Genomic DNA, 14,002 nt, shown 5'->3' on the forward strand with positions numbered 1-14,002 from the left:
ATTTTTATTATAAAGCATTTAATAATAAAGGGTGCCTCTCGGAGGAGAAAATCCACGAATAACTGCAGTGGAGAGGGCACTCCATTTTGTATTGCAATCATTGCTCAGCAAATCCCCCAGAGAAATGTTTGAAATGAGTGTGATATCTTCCAGGGAGATCAGTGTACTTCCAGAGGGATTGTGCTCAGAAACCTCTGAAGCTTCTGTTTCTATAGCTTTGATGGCTTATAGCCTTCTCTATTTCTATCATAATCCTTCATTAGGTTTTGCCAAACTGTTCCAACTGCTATAGCAACTCTAATGAAATCTTGCTCCCTAAATAGCCACGCCAATTTTATCAGGTCAAAATCTGCCCTTTGCAGCTAATTCGCTACCTTTTGACCATACTATTTTTCCTCTGAGTGGAGAATTTACTGTGAGAAGAAGCCCAGAATTATAAACCCAAATATTTTTTTTTTCCCTTTTCAGCTTAAACCAAAGGCTTTCTTTTAAAATCAAGTGTGTATTGGACTGTGTGTGCAGGAAAGGCACAAATCCTCTGGAGATAAGAGCTGAGGCCTGCTTCCTGTTGCCTTGAATGCTGCTGCTGGCTGACCTGTGTATTTGGAGCAAGATAATGGAAGTCCGGCATCATTACAAAACAGCACATGTAAGATTTCTTTCTAATGGCCTACAAATCTGGAGAGAGTGCAGTGCACATTTTATGATAACATTTCTGCTATCTCATTGCAGGGGGATCCATTCTGGCTCGCGTTCAAGCCCCTGACAAGGCACTGTCCTGTCGCAGTACCCCAAAGCACTCGGTTTCCCCTTTTTCATGGAAATCCAAGACCGCACTCGGCAGTGCCTTTGTTGGCATGTGAGCGTGTCTCTAAGTGAATTGTAATGTCTCTTTTGCCACTTTCCTTCTGGAATAATATCTTCAGTGCAAGCAGGAAATTTTCTTCCATCAGCTGCTGGTGAATGAGTTCTTCAGGCTGGTTATTTTAAAATAATTTGTGTAACTTTGAGTTGGGAGGAATAGGATGAAAATGAAAGATCAGTGGCACGCTGTTCCCTGAGTTTTGGCTGGCCAGCCAAAGAGCGGAGGCAGACGTTCCCCAAGCAGGCAGAGATGGGATTATTCTCTTTGGCTGGACAAAGGGTTTTTTGCTAAATGAATGACTGAAGTCAAAGCTATATATGACAGTGCTCTAATCATAAAAACAGCATATTTCACAAGTTTCTAACTCAAAGTCAGGGAAAGGTTGAAAGAATTCAGAAGCTGAAATAGTCTGCCTAATGTGTATTAGGGTACTTTGAAAAGGTATTGTGAAACTTCCATTATATCTTCCTACGTTTTACATGAACTGAGGCCTTCCTCTAGCCTAGCTTGTATATATTTCTCCACAAAAGGAAATGAAAAAAACTTTTTCATCACTATTGGAGAAACATGGTTAAAAAACCCTGAGATAGCGCTTATTTCCCCAAATCAGAGAATTGCCTAATAAGCACAAAGCTACGGAGTCTGGGCTAAATTAATATTCCTTTTGCTTGCAGACCATCAGTAATTCCAGAATCTGAATTTCATTAGGGAGCAGGATTTTTAAAGATATGTGAGGAGCGGAAAGGGGGTGACGCCTGAATTTTGTTAATACTCAGTGCTAAGTGCAGGCTTGCTGTTCTCCACCGATTCACGTGCCGTGCCTGTCACCCCCGTGCCTTGGCTGGCATGGCTGTTATGTCATGGCTGCCCTGTGTCCTCTCTGCCCTGTACTGGGAGAGCTCTCTCAGCACAATGTTTTGGAGGGTTTTGATCACAACAGACTGTGCAAATGATCCGAGGCTCTCGGGACGGTGCCGTGCAAGTTAACTGCTGAAATGGGACCAGAGCTCTGGTTCTATGCAACTCTGAGTTTGCAGCAGCAATCACACTGTCTTTTACTTCTTTGCCTTCTCAGAGGATGGCATAATCTAAACATTGTGCCATGCTCTATAAAGTCTCGCCCTGTGCCCCCAGACAGCCACAGGCAGTTTGAGAGGCAGGAGGCACTTTAGAGTTGTAAAGCCCGATCATAAAGCAGAAGGATCCCTGCAGCATCCAGGCATCAAGGGTGTTTCTCTGGTCGACTGGATGACACAAGTACTGTTGTGCTTGAGAAACAGTGAGGCATTGGCAAACTGATGGAAATGGGGAGTCTCTTGCCTGATCGCAAGGGAAACCCCCAAACAGATAACCCTGATAAAGCTGCTCTGGCAGCGCTCTCACTTGCCTACAGCTGTTTCCAATTTCTTACACTGTCCGATGAGATTTACATCCCCGGCCCACATAGCTGATATTTAAACAGTGCCTCATTTTCCAAAGATAAAGATTTGTATCTCTTTAGATACATGCCACGTAAATCCCATATAACCAAAGCCTAATTTTATTGGAAGCAATGCATGTGCAGGAAGATGCGGGTAAGCCATCAGAGCTTGCCGTGCAGGTAAGCTTTGCAGAAATCAGCAACTGAAAAGTTGCTGAAAACATTATTGTTTTACATTGCAGACCAGTAGCAAGCTCATCAAATGAATCGGGCAGGCTGGAGGCAGGCGTGCTGCGATCTCTTTGAGAGGCAGCAGCCGCAGAGAGAAAGGTCCGTAAGGCAAAGTCAGGAGGATAGCAGTTGAAATCAAAGCAGGGTCTGATTAAAGTGGGAATATTATGATGCTGGGGGAATATAAGATATAAGAGTATAGTAGATGACAGAGGGCTAAAGAAGATCTCCAGAAGCAATATACAGATTCAAATGGTGATATTTCAGTGGCTGGAAAAAATGGTTCATGATGAAAGAAAAGGGCTGGTTCCCAAGCAGAGCCCCCCAGTAGCATCACGGTGCAAATATTGGTTTGTTGAGAGCCAAACTTTGAAATTCTTCTCTGAAAAACTTGCTGCCCTAAATTCCTTTTCCCATACTCACATTCAATTAAGTGTCTGTTCACTAAATATTTCATAATAATCTCATGTCACCTCAAAGTCTTGTAGGAATATGCTGGTACTTAGGAACTTTGCTTCCCTGTGTTACAGAATTTTGATTCCTTTTATAAGTTGCCTGAGCTCATTATGCATTTAATAAGCCGCTGCAGCTGGCCACATTGTCTCAATTCTCTGCAGTTAGCAAATGCTGCTTTGCTTTAGCTTCTGCTAATCATGACAACCAACCTACTCACATTACTTAAATCACTAATCCCGTGAAATAGCATAGTGTCACTCTCTAAAGCAGATAAAAAAAAAAAAAACTCATCTAAAATGAAACATCAATCACAGAGAACAGTTATACTTTAAATGTTAGCTACAGGGAAAAAAAAGCCAAACCCCCTCTCTTTTTTTTTTTTTTGTTTTGTTGATAATATTAACTTTAGTTGGGAGTTTTCACAGAATGCTGTTTAATTCAATACATACACTAAGTTAAATTACCATTTATCTGTAAATCTGCTATTATGCTTAGTAATTAAGGCTTCCTCATCCTATGCCCATTTTAGCTGGAAAGATGGAGAGAGCATTTTTGATCTGTGAGCCAGAAAATAATAACTTCTTCCTCCCAGCATTTTTTTTGGTGAAAGGTAATGTAGTGAACTTGAGAAGTTTTCTATATTGAAGATTTCTTTAAAATATGTATTTTACCAGCTAAAAGAATTCCCTTGATATATATATTTTTTTCCAAACCTCATTTACATTTCAGTCCAGTTTATTTACCTAGAAATTTCCCCACATCTGTTCTGGGAAACAGGGGGCTCACATTCTGGAAACTTGTTTTCTGGAAATAACTTCTGAAACTAGGAAAATATCGCCAGCCAAGAGGGTGATACACATCCTCTGCACACCCTCTTTCCCTCCGAGACTCCTTGGGGATGTAAGAACTATCCATGGGCAAAATTCTCATCCACACCATTTCATGTTTAGTTTCTTTTTTCTTAAGTGGCAGCAGCTGAGCACAGATGTCCAGATTGGCAACAATTATGAACCCAATTAACCCAGTTAATGGCACCACAGCCCTTTGCGAAGTGACAGATTATCGCAAGCAGACATGGTACAGCCACTCACCCCTATCGCATGCCCTTGTGTCACCGAGAAAATGAGTGGAGGTAGGAACCACCAAGTGATTAGCCGTTATAATGTTGTTAATTAAGCACCCGTAGGAAGTTTGCCATAAAACTAAAACTAATCTTCTTAATCTATTTTGTCTATCCCATGCTTGGCGCTGTGTTATTAGATCACATAAAATAATCTTAGTCCAGTATCTGGGTAGTAACTTCAGAAGAAGCTGGGAACGTGAGGCAGCTGGGGGTGAGATATTAGGGGACATAACCCTGCCATGGAGTACTCACTGCTGTGAGTGAGAGAAATTAATTCAGATCAAACAGCTCCTGAGTTCCACCAGGATCACCCATTCCCAGTGACTGCATGCAGTGAGCATCGTCAGGTAGAGCAGCCAGGAGCCTATCCCCATCCCTCTGGATTGCACATTTTGAGGTATGCTAATCCGCAAGTTTACAAATACAGTATTGCAAGCTGTTTTTGCAAAACTGCGAGTGGTTTTTCAGCTTTGCAAAGATTTCACAAAGTAGGTGAAGGCAAATAGCTGATTTTTGGGTAGGTCGTCCTGCATTCCCTGCATTCCCTTCTATATCTTCTTGTCTGGTTAACAAGCACCTTCTGGCTTTTATCGATGGATTCTATGCAAACTAACCAGCTCTGAACTCCTGCCTCCCTGTTCATTAGTTCTGTTTGTCCCCCAAATTAAACTGTTCTTCCTGTGTGGTGTCACAAGGCCCATTTTGTAGATGGCCAAACTGAACAGCAGAGTGCTGTGGTAAGTCAGCCAGGGCAGAGCTACTGCTGCAGAAAGAAATGCAAAAGCTGTGTTTCAGAGGAGATTTTTGAGGAAACTGCAGATAATATCCTGGACTGTGTTATCCATTGAGATTAAATTGAGCGTAATCCTATGCCTATCGCTACACTGCTGAATGCATTTAACAGAAGAGATTTATTTCCCCTCCTATTATCCTTTCTTTCTTCTTTCCTCTCACACTCCAGGCTGCTTAAGAGTTCAGGTTTTATCAAAGAAATAAAATAGTTTAGCATGAAACTTCTGCACTTTTTGTCATCTCTGGGAGATTTCTGGAGTAATGTTCATTTATTTCAAGGCTCTCTTCCTCCCCTCTGCTATTATGATTCAGGACTTCGGGGATCCATTCTGTAGGCAGGCTTTAAAGGTTACTCCCTTTAGTACCTTAATACCTCTTATTCTAAGGTTATTCTGCCATTTTTTCCCTTAGAAGTCTTCAATTTTTGTTTTAAATGACAAATGTCTCTTCCAACCTTTTTGAAGAGAGCTCCTCGTTTTGCAGCTTTTCCAGCTCTTTGTCTTAGCACGTCCTATTTCTGATCGCAAATAACCGCAACGGTTCTAAATTCTTTCTGCTGCTATGGCAGTTTACAGCCAGCAACAAAGTGGCGTCTGCGAACATGTAGGTCTTCCTGCATGGTCTTCTGTGTTCAAGAACAAGCTTAGTCTTGAAACCACTCTTGATATTTTGAATTCACTTTGAGGAATAACTGAGAAACTGAGCCTTGCCAGGACAATGGTTCTTGCTCTGTGAATTCTGAACCGGAATAGGTGGCATCATTTGGCTTTTGAGCTGACAAGGTTGTCTGATCCTCCACCTTTAGGACAGCAGGACCCACCTCCTGCTGAGCTGAGATCTCTGTATCACTTATCACCATGAAAAGGGCAGAATGTATTAAATTTAGTATTTAAATTCTCAATTTGTTGCTTAGTTACATATGTCATGAAGGAAAAGCAATAATGCCATGATTTATATAACTAACTGACAATCCAAATTTTAAGGTTTGAACAGTGAATATTCATACCATGTTTATGCAAGCGATTATCTACAGGGGGGAAATGTCAAGAATAAATTCAACATCTTCTCTTGAACATTTTTAAGACAAATAAATGAAACTTGACAAATAAATTATTGGTTAGTCTGAGTACTTGGCTGAATTTTACGATCATATCTGGAAGTATGGTTTTGCACTGGATAACTCTTCTCTTTGCATGATATTTTATCACCTCAATGAAGGGTAGATTCTGCTTTCTAAATTCTGTTGTAATGCAGAGTGTGCTTGAGCAAAGGTCTGTACAGACACAAAGTATGCTTCAGGAAGGTAAAAAATTAATTATTGAAGCATAAAGTCTTCAGTTCCTCAGGGAAGAATGAGAATGCATTTCCCCTTGTCTGTACCCTGTGCAAAATACACCAGGGACAATAGGAGAGCCCTTTTTTTTATTATAGAAGAGTTTATATTTGGGAATCTGAAAAAGAAATGTCTTTGCCATAACAAATATACAACAGCATTTTCAAAGGGCTGTATATTCTGAAATAAGGAGGTTTGCAGAGTAAAGAATAAATGCATTTCTTCATTACTTCTGATGAAAAGGTACTAAGATTTTGGTTTTCCATTTATTGTGATAAATTCCTCTTTTTTAGAAGTAATCTATGAGTGTAAAAGATTTATAAACTCCTCTAAAATACATACTTTCACATAATACGTGAGTGTCTCTGTTCTGAGCAGTGATCAGAGAAAGGAGGTGAACTGCTCGTTTGTATTTATTTTTTTACAAATATCCTTGCAGTAGTCCAAGAGCAGTCCAGCAGCTAACCAAGTTGATAGGAGCATTTCAGTATAGTCTATACCAGGTCTTCAAACTCTAAATATAGTATATATAACTTTGGGTATTCACTCACTTCTTTTTATTAATTTTAATCTTGTCCTGTCCTGCGTGTTGGGAAGAGATTTACGCTAATCTGACAAATACTGAATGATCTAGTTTAAGTTGCCGGCTACTTTACTAATTTCTGGAAGGAAGACAAACCACGTCAGCTTTGTTCTGTGATAGAAATAAACCTCTGTAATTCAAGCAAAGCCCCAGCACTTTTCTTGTGATTCTTCTAAGTTTATAAAGAAAACTACCCTGTTATCTGTCTCTTTATGCACATGGAAGGGAAAGGCGAAAGCTTTCTTTTCTCAGCTCTGTCTCTCTGAGCTGCTTCACAGAAGAGAATTGCTTTATTTAGATTTTTGCAGGATGCTGCCTTGACTGGTTTTGTGCATGAGCTGAAATATATTTTTTTTCAGCTAAATTTCATTTCTACTAAGAGCCCTGCAACAAAACCCAGATCAGGGCTGTATAAAGTGGTGGTGGTACTTGCCACGAACAGGTGCGGCCTGAGACCCTGGGGGCAGCGGCTCTGCCCAGTCATTTGGAGGTCATGTGGAGGCCTAGACTCAAGTAGCATCAGAGTTTTTTTTAGGGATCAATGGTTGACTTGCCTGAAGAGTTAAGAGTCATTTGACCGTAATAATTGGACCTCATATTGACTTAGTGATGAACAGAACCCTGTCACGGGAACGTAAACAATCTGCGAGATGATTTGAACAGATGAGCTCCACCATGGCTCAGCAACAAGAAAATATACTTCACCTGTCAAGATATACCTTTGCACAATTTATGAGCTGAGAGCATTCAGTGCGATGGAAGATAAACTTGTTAGGGAGCAATGATCTGACCTCCAAGAGCCAAAGGACCTGGGGCCAGCCTGTGCTGCTCAGCCAGGTGGACCTTGATTGTGATCCGCAGCTGGGCTGGAAGGGAACCAGGGGAAGGAGGTGGACTCGTGCCCCTCTGCCCCAAAGGCCAGTTGGAGGGAAAAGAAGGGCTGCCCTTCAACGGTGGGAAATAGGGAGGTCAGACACCCTTCAGGCGCTGCAGACTGTGGTAGAGAGAAGAGCTTTGCTGTACAGGGTTTGGGTGAACTTTGTGAGCTGACAGACTGCATTCTTAGGGAAGGGCATGGGAGAAGCCTGAGCATCCTGCCCAGAGGGCTGCAGGCCCCCAGCCAGCTCTTAACTAAGCTGCTCCTTACATTTTGAGAGGTAAGAGACCCACTCAGCCCCCTTCTTTCTGAGGGATATCTCTTGAGGCTTCAAATCAACGGTATTATGTCCCACAGCCCATCCTAGGAGGTTTCATTACACTCGACAGATTTCAGCTCACCAACCTCGAGTTTAGAGTGAATGCACAAAGAAAATAAAAGTGTACCCAAACTTTCCAGTCTGTCCCTAAACCAGCTGAAGTGACTGTCTTGCAGAAGAGTGTTCTGGGCACAGTCTTTCAAATTTGTCCAGTGTTTCTATCCTCCTTTTTCTGTCTTCTCCCCAAATAGTTGTTCATATCATGGACAGCACTCATTAAGCCTTGCTGTTGTGTAGCTGTCTGTGCACTCTGGATACAACAGAATGCTTGGGGCCAATGTGCTGCTGGGGGCAAGATACTGGGGAGCACTTAAAGTCCTAACTCATCACGCTGAATATTATTCTTCAATTTGAAGTGAAAGACTGGACTGCTGTTGCTACACTTCTGTATGATGTTTTTTCCTATTTATTGTAGCAAAGTTTGCTGTCAGTCATAGGAGGTGAAAACTGGCTTCTTTCTTTGGGGTATTCCTTAGGCACCTTAGTCAGTCCTTTAGCTGTGTGAATACAACAACCAAGACCCAGACCCGCATCGGAAGTTTGCCATCAGAAAGTATGCGCCTTTACTGCCAGGTGCAGACCACCTGTGCTGGAGGAAATGTTCAGCTGTCTTCTCAATGCTCGACTCTGCCTGCTCACAGGCATCTCAGGGGCACTGTAAACTTGTGGAAAAGAAATCATGCATCTGCCTGTAGAAATGATGTCATCTGGATCCCAAGAAACTCAGGTTAAGTCAGTGTGCTAGGAGCGTTTGCTTGTTGAGACAACAGAAATCACTCTGAAGGCAGAACTGCTGGAGCAGAAGCGGAGTAGAAATTCTTCAGGAAGAGATATCAGAGATGAAAAAAGCTCCTTTATTTTACCTGCCCTGCTGAAGGTGCAGTGAGGAGCATGTTTTTGTGTTGCCAATAAAACTGCCCACCCAGGGAAGCAGTCTGACCATCTGCCTCCCCAGTACACAACGATAAAACAGAAGACAAACAGTTTCAGTGTGTAAGTTTTGGAAGACAGATTGTCAATAGCCATTGCTGCCTTCAAAATGAGAGGTTCGAATGGGAGCAGATAATGGATTTAGTATGTAGTTAAAAGGCTTCTTCTGTGGCCCATTTTTATTTCAGAAGAGAAATGCTCATGTTGGATGGCTGGCACGACTCTTGCTCCATTTTTTCCATTAACCTTAAATGTATTCAACAACACTAATTTCATTAGACATTTCTCAGGAATATCTCACTCATCGCCAGGATCTCTACTATCAAGGTAGTTAATTATCTCGGTGCAGACCATTAATCTTAAGTTCTTTTATGGTGTCTTGGATTCTCTATAAATGTCTGCAAAAAGTAACTATTACCCCAGTTTTACATTTTTGTGGATGTAGAAGGGCAAGCTGGACTAATGGACTGGACACAGAGTTACAATAAATGATGACTCTTCTGAATTGTTCGTATGCTGATTCTTCCTGGCCCATGTATTTCTGCTCGGGCGTTGGCACTGTAGGGATGCAGTACAGCAGTATGTTTGTGGGAGAAACTGGAGCTCTTTGTAGAATAGCATACAGAATCCACTTGTGAGTGAGCATCAGCATCCTCAGAAGCTGTGAATTACCACCAGTTGCAGGGTTGGTACCTCTCATACCAGCCTCTGCATTCTTCTCAAGAAAAAAAGATAAAATAAAAAATTCCTCCATCTCACCAGCTATCCTTTCCATTCCATTCATTTCTGTGCTGCTTCATTCTCTTTGGGCTTGTAATGGACATCCATTTCTTTTCCTCATTCTCCCTCTCTGCTGCTCTCCCTGTTCCAGTGCTTCATTATCAGGGACTAAATTTATGTAAGGTATATTTAAAAGCTTAAACCTATTTTTAAGCAACTGACTAATTCCACACCCCCCCCCCCCCCCCATACTGTGTTTAGGATATAGGTCTAGCTAAGTGATTAATCTGTCTTCTTGAATAATGCCAAAAACGTTGCATCAGCATGAGAGGATCTAACCTTTGAAAAACTCCCCCAGGAGCATCCATTTCTGCTGGGGATTTTGCTGCCAGCCAGAGCAGTTAATAAAAAAGGGAAAGCCAATAACACTGCCAGAAATTTTTGCCATATAAAAGTCAGAGAATCAGTTAGAGGCTGTCAAATGTAATGTATGATATTATTAATAAGGAGAATTCAAGATCCAAATGGGGCTTTTTGTCCCAGAGATTGGGTCATGCGGAAGCGGCTGAGGAAATAGTGAGTCTCCAGGTGGAACTTCCAGTGGGACAGCGTTGGAGCAGACTTCTCAAAGCCATTTATTTTATCATTTCAGGAGGATCAGTGAGGAGAAAATCGTAGAATCATAGAATGGTTCACTGAATGAAAGACAGCAGAGGAAATATTCCAGCTGGAGGGTGGGGTGCCCATTGGGCATGTTTCAACCTTTGGTCTCTGAGGACCTCAAGATGTGGACACCTTTCCTTCCTGGTCAGCAATGTGGGCTGGGGACACTCAGAAGACATCAAGGAACAAGGTAGGAGCCCATCTGACTGCCCACCTCGTCTGGTTTCAGTGCTGAGACACCAGCACCATCAAAAGGAAATCTTCTTTGGGCTTTTCCACCTTAACTGATGTTTTTTTTTTTCTCTCTTTCGACTGTTACACACCAAAATCATCAGTTCACATCATGCAGAAATTCGCAGTGCCTGAGAAGAATTAATTACACAGTCATCATGTTTCCATAAAACTACAGGGTATTTATTTATTTAAATATTTGTAGTGTTTGTTTCATGCAAATGATCACAACTCTGATTATCTTAGGACACAATGCAAATTTAACTTGCATCTAGTGGGACGATGTGCTGGTACAGCTGGTTGGAAGCCAGGCAGCTTACAGAAATATTCATAAGGCATCCTGAGACTAAAAATGGCTTGGTGACCTCGGAAAGCTTTTTAGCAGCTTCTATAGAGTGAACAATTTGCTTGACAAATCCCATCCTCCTTATTGTGTGTGAATTATCCGCCCAAAAAAAGCTGCTGATTTTAAGTATTGCTTCATTTTAAATAATTCCTCAAAGCTGCATAGACTTCCTCAGGGTTGTTTCGTTACCAGCCATTTCTGCAGGGGGGGCGAGCTGAGCTCCTGGTGACCCCCATTCCCCGGCGGAGCATACTGCTTGGAAACAAACTCCTGCTGCATATATTTGGCTTCATAGCTTTGTTTGTGCGGATGTTCAGCCCAAAATGTTGTTTCTTTGAGCTTATCTGTCACATAATTTTGCCAGAAAACTGGCAGATAATAAATGCTACAAAGATGCAGATGGTGCAAATTAGTTTAACGCTTGTAACGAGTTCTTTGGAGCTCGGCTTCTCCTTGGTTCTTCCAAAGTCCTCGTCAGCAGCAAGGAGGCCTCACCCCAGGCACTGTAATGGGTGCTGGGGTGCCAGGGCGGGCACCGGGGTGTGCTCAGAGGACGTGAGTGCTTTCCTCAGGCTGGGAAGAGGCTCGGCCACATGCACATGGATGTGGCTTGGACAATTTTGGCTACCAGCCTATGTCTGCTCTGAGGCCTTGCTCCTTGTGCCCTGTCTGAGGCCAGCTGGGGGGCTCTCAGAGCCACGAGGCCTAGCAGGGGATGAGGGCTGTGGAGGAAACGCTCAAAACCTGATCATATTTTTGCTTACATAAGCTTGCGATCAGGCTTCAGTGATCATTTTAAAGCAAAATTGATTCTCATCCTGCTGTGTTACTGGTTTGCTTTTATTTTAATTTAATCTCCTCGGATTAAGGGCAGCAAAAGCACATTGAAGGCTGTTTCAGGTAGCGCTTGCTGCTTGTTCTGCCTCCTGCAAGGAGCAGTACTGCGGCACCACTGCAGAGGGACAGGCGGGCAGCAAAGACATCAATAACATAAGTCTCCATGCCTTATCATCCTTAATAGTGTTTTTGCTCAGCAAAACCAGTAGGTATTAGGTTGTAGGTGGCCATCCATTCTTTTGACGGCGCAGGTTTTATTCCTGTAATCGTCTCGCTGCCACAGCAGTGCTGATGGGTGAATACCAACTTTATTCTCCCTCATTACGGACAGGCAGGAAGGTCTGTGGCAAAACACCCAGCTGGAGAAGTGCTTTGGTGCTGAGGTGTAGACCTGGTGCCCATGCTCCTCGGCGTTGTCCTGTGCAGCTCCCCTCCCTCTGCAGGCCTGCTCTCCCTTTCACCTGGCCACTTGCTAGCTCTGTGATTGAGCTGTGAGGTAAGGGAACATTTATCTTTGCAAACAAACTGAGATGAAGTCCTCCCCTTTAGAGCCCAGGGAATAGTTACTTTAATATTTGGCATTTTATATAGATAATCTGCCAGCAACAGAAGTGTGTTGCTATGTGCTGCACATATGTCTCGTCTCGTCTCCTTTAACCCTCTCACTGCAAGGGATCATTTGTAACATCAACAGGAAAACTCCCAGTTCCCTTTTCCCACTGGAAGGCTTCCAAACTCTCTAATTAATGAACTTTTTTCCTCGTTACCCATCATGAGTTGTTCATCAGCTCCTGCCTGAACTGCAAAGTGATGTTGAACTGTCTCAGGAACTCACAGCCAGCATGCCCTTTCATCAGGGGAAATCTCTGAGTATTTACTTGCCTAGATGGTTTCCCTCATATGTAATTGTGGAGCTTTCTCTCCAAGGATTTAAAATACTTGTTGACATGGCAGGGAATGCACACTCTGCTGCTCATCCTGGTGCTGCGTGCAGTCTTTAGGGACTGATGTATTTCTCAGTATTCTAAACTTTCAAGTACTTTGATTTTAAAGCTCTTTGCACTAATAATATTTGTCTTATAATGCTGTATTAAAAAAAAAAAAAAAAAAAGTAAGGTTGAAATGCCATAAAAGATGCTCCATGATGCAGCCAAAATCCCTACTGTTCTTCATGGTGTAAGGCCATATAACTAAAATTTGAAGTGGCATATTGCATTAGACTTCCTTGAGATAAAAATCGTACACTGCACTTTTCATGATATCTTTATTTCAGCAACATTAGAATATCAACATATTACCACCTGTTGATAATCTGATAGAAAATATCCAACTTGCCTTGAATGAGAAAATATTCAGTGCATAAAAATGTTACTGTTTTCAGTAAACCCTGCCAAGGATGGAGACACCAATTCACTTACTTTAAACTTGCCTAGCACCTTTTGATTGCAGAAAGGCTTTGCCGGAAGACCTGACAGGACCAATGCAAAATGCTTCAGAGGACATATTTGCAATATTTTTAATTAAAACCAGTTGAGATCAAGACACTATGCTTCCAAGTATGCTGCACTATATTAGCTGTATTATCTTCTCAAATGAAAGCACACGAGAAACATGATCCATATTTCATATATCCTCATTCTGGGGAAAAAAAAAAAATCAAACCTAATTACTGATAGCATTAAAAAAATGTTTAATTTTTCTCACCTTGCCCAGTGTAAAAGTGCACTTTCTGGCTTCAGTTTCAGCCCTCATTGTGTTGTTTCACACACCGCCCGTTACTCGTGGCTGAAGGGCATTTGCTCCCTGCACGAAGTGATCTGCCTCAGCGTGGGCTCAGGCTCACAGAGGTCTCCATCGCATCTGCTGGCTCTGACCTGCCGCTGGTAAGTGCTGTGTTTGATAAAGGGAGTGAGTGTGTTAAAACAGAGATTACTTAAATGTTCTGTCAGTACTCGCGTTGAGACAGGGCTGGAAGCATGTCTGAAAATACATAAAATGTACCTTTATGTACAGAGAGGCTAATGCACAGGGATGCCCTTTTGCTGCTATTCTTTGGGGCATTCTAGAAGCCAGGAAGGAGCAGCCCAGCACGGAGCAGGTCAGGCTGTGGTGGCTGATGGTGCCTTGCAGTAAGGAGCTGGGGCGGGTCGGCGCTGGGCAGGTGAAATGCCCACGGGAACCGACCTCTGCGTGGGGTGGCTGGAGGCTAGATGCAC

At 42.5% G+C, this 14,002-nt stretch overlaps 1 long non-coding RNA gene across 2 annotated transcripts; it reads left to right on the plus strand.

The window, feature by feature from the left end:
* Window positions 1–170: 170 nt before the first annotated feature.
* LOC310881571 lies at window positions 171–13,688 on the plus strand. 2 transcript variants are annotated; one of them, XR_014572455.1, is made up of 3 exons: window positions 171–4,492; window positions 10,362–10,562; window positions 13,526–13,688. It is a non-coding gene; the product is annotated as an uncharacterized lncRNA (long non-coding RNA). The 2 variants fall into 2 exon arrangements; XR_014572456.1 differs by lacking the exon at window positions 13,526–13,688 and having other exon boundaries at window positions 171–649; window positions 733–4,492; window positions 10,362–10,773.
* Window positions 13,689–14,002: the final 314 nt, after the last annotated feature.

This window comes from Anser anser, assembly GCF_964211835.1.
Source record: "Anser anser genome assembly, chromosome: 14".
NCBI lineage: Eukaryota > Metazoa > Chordata > Aves > Anseriformes > Anatidae > Anser > Anser anser.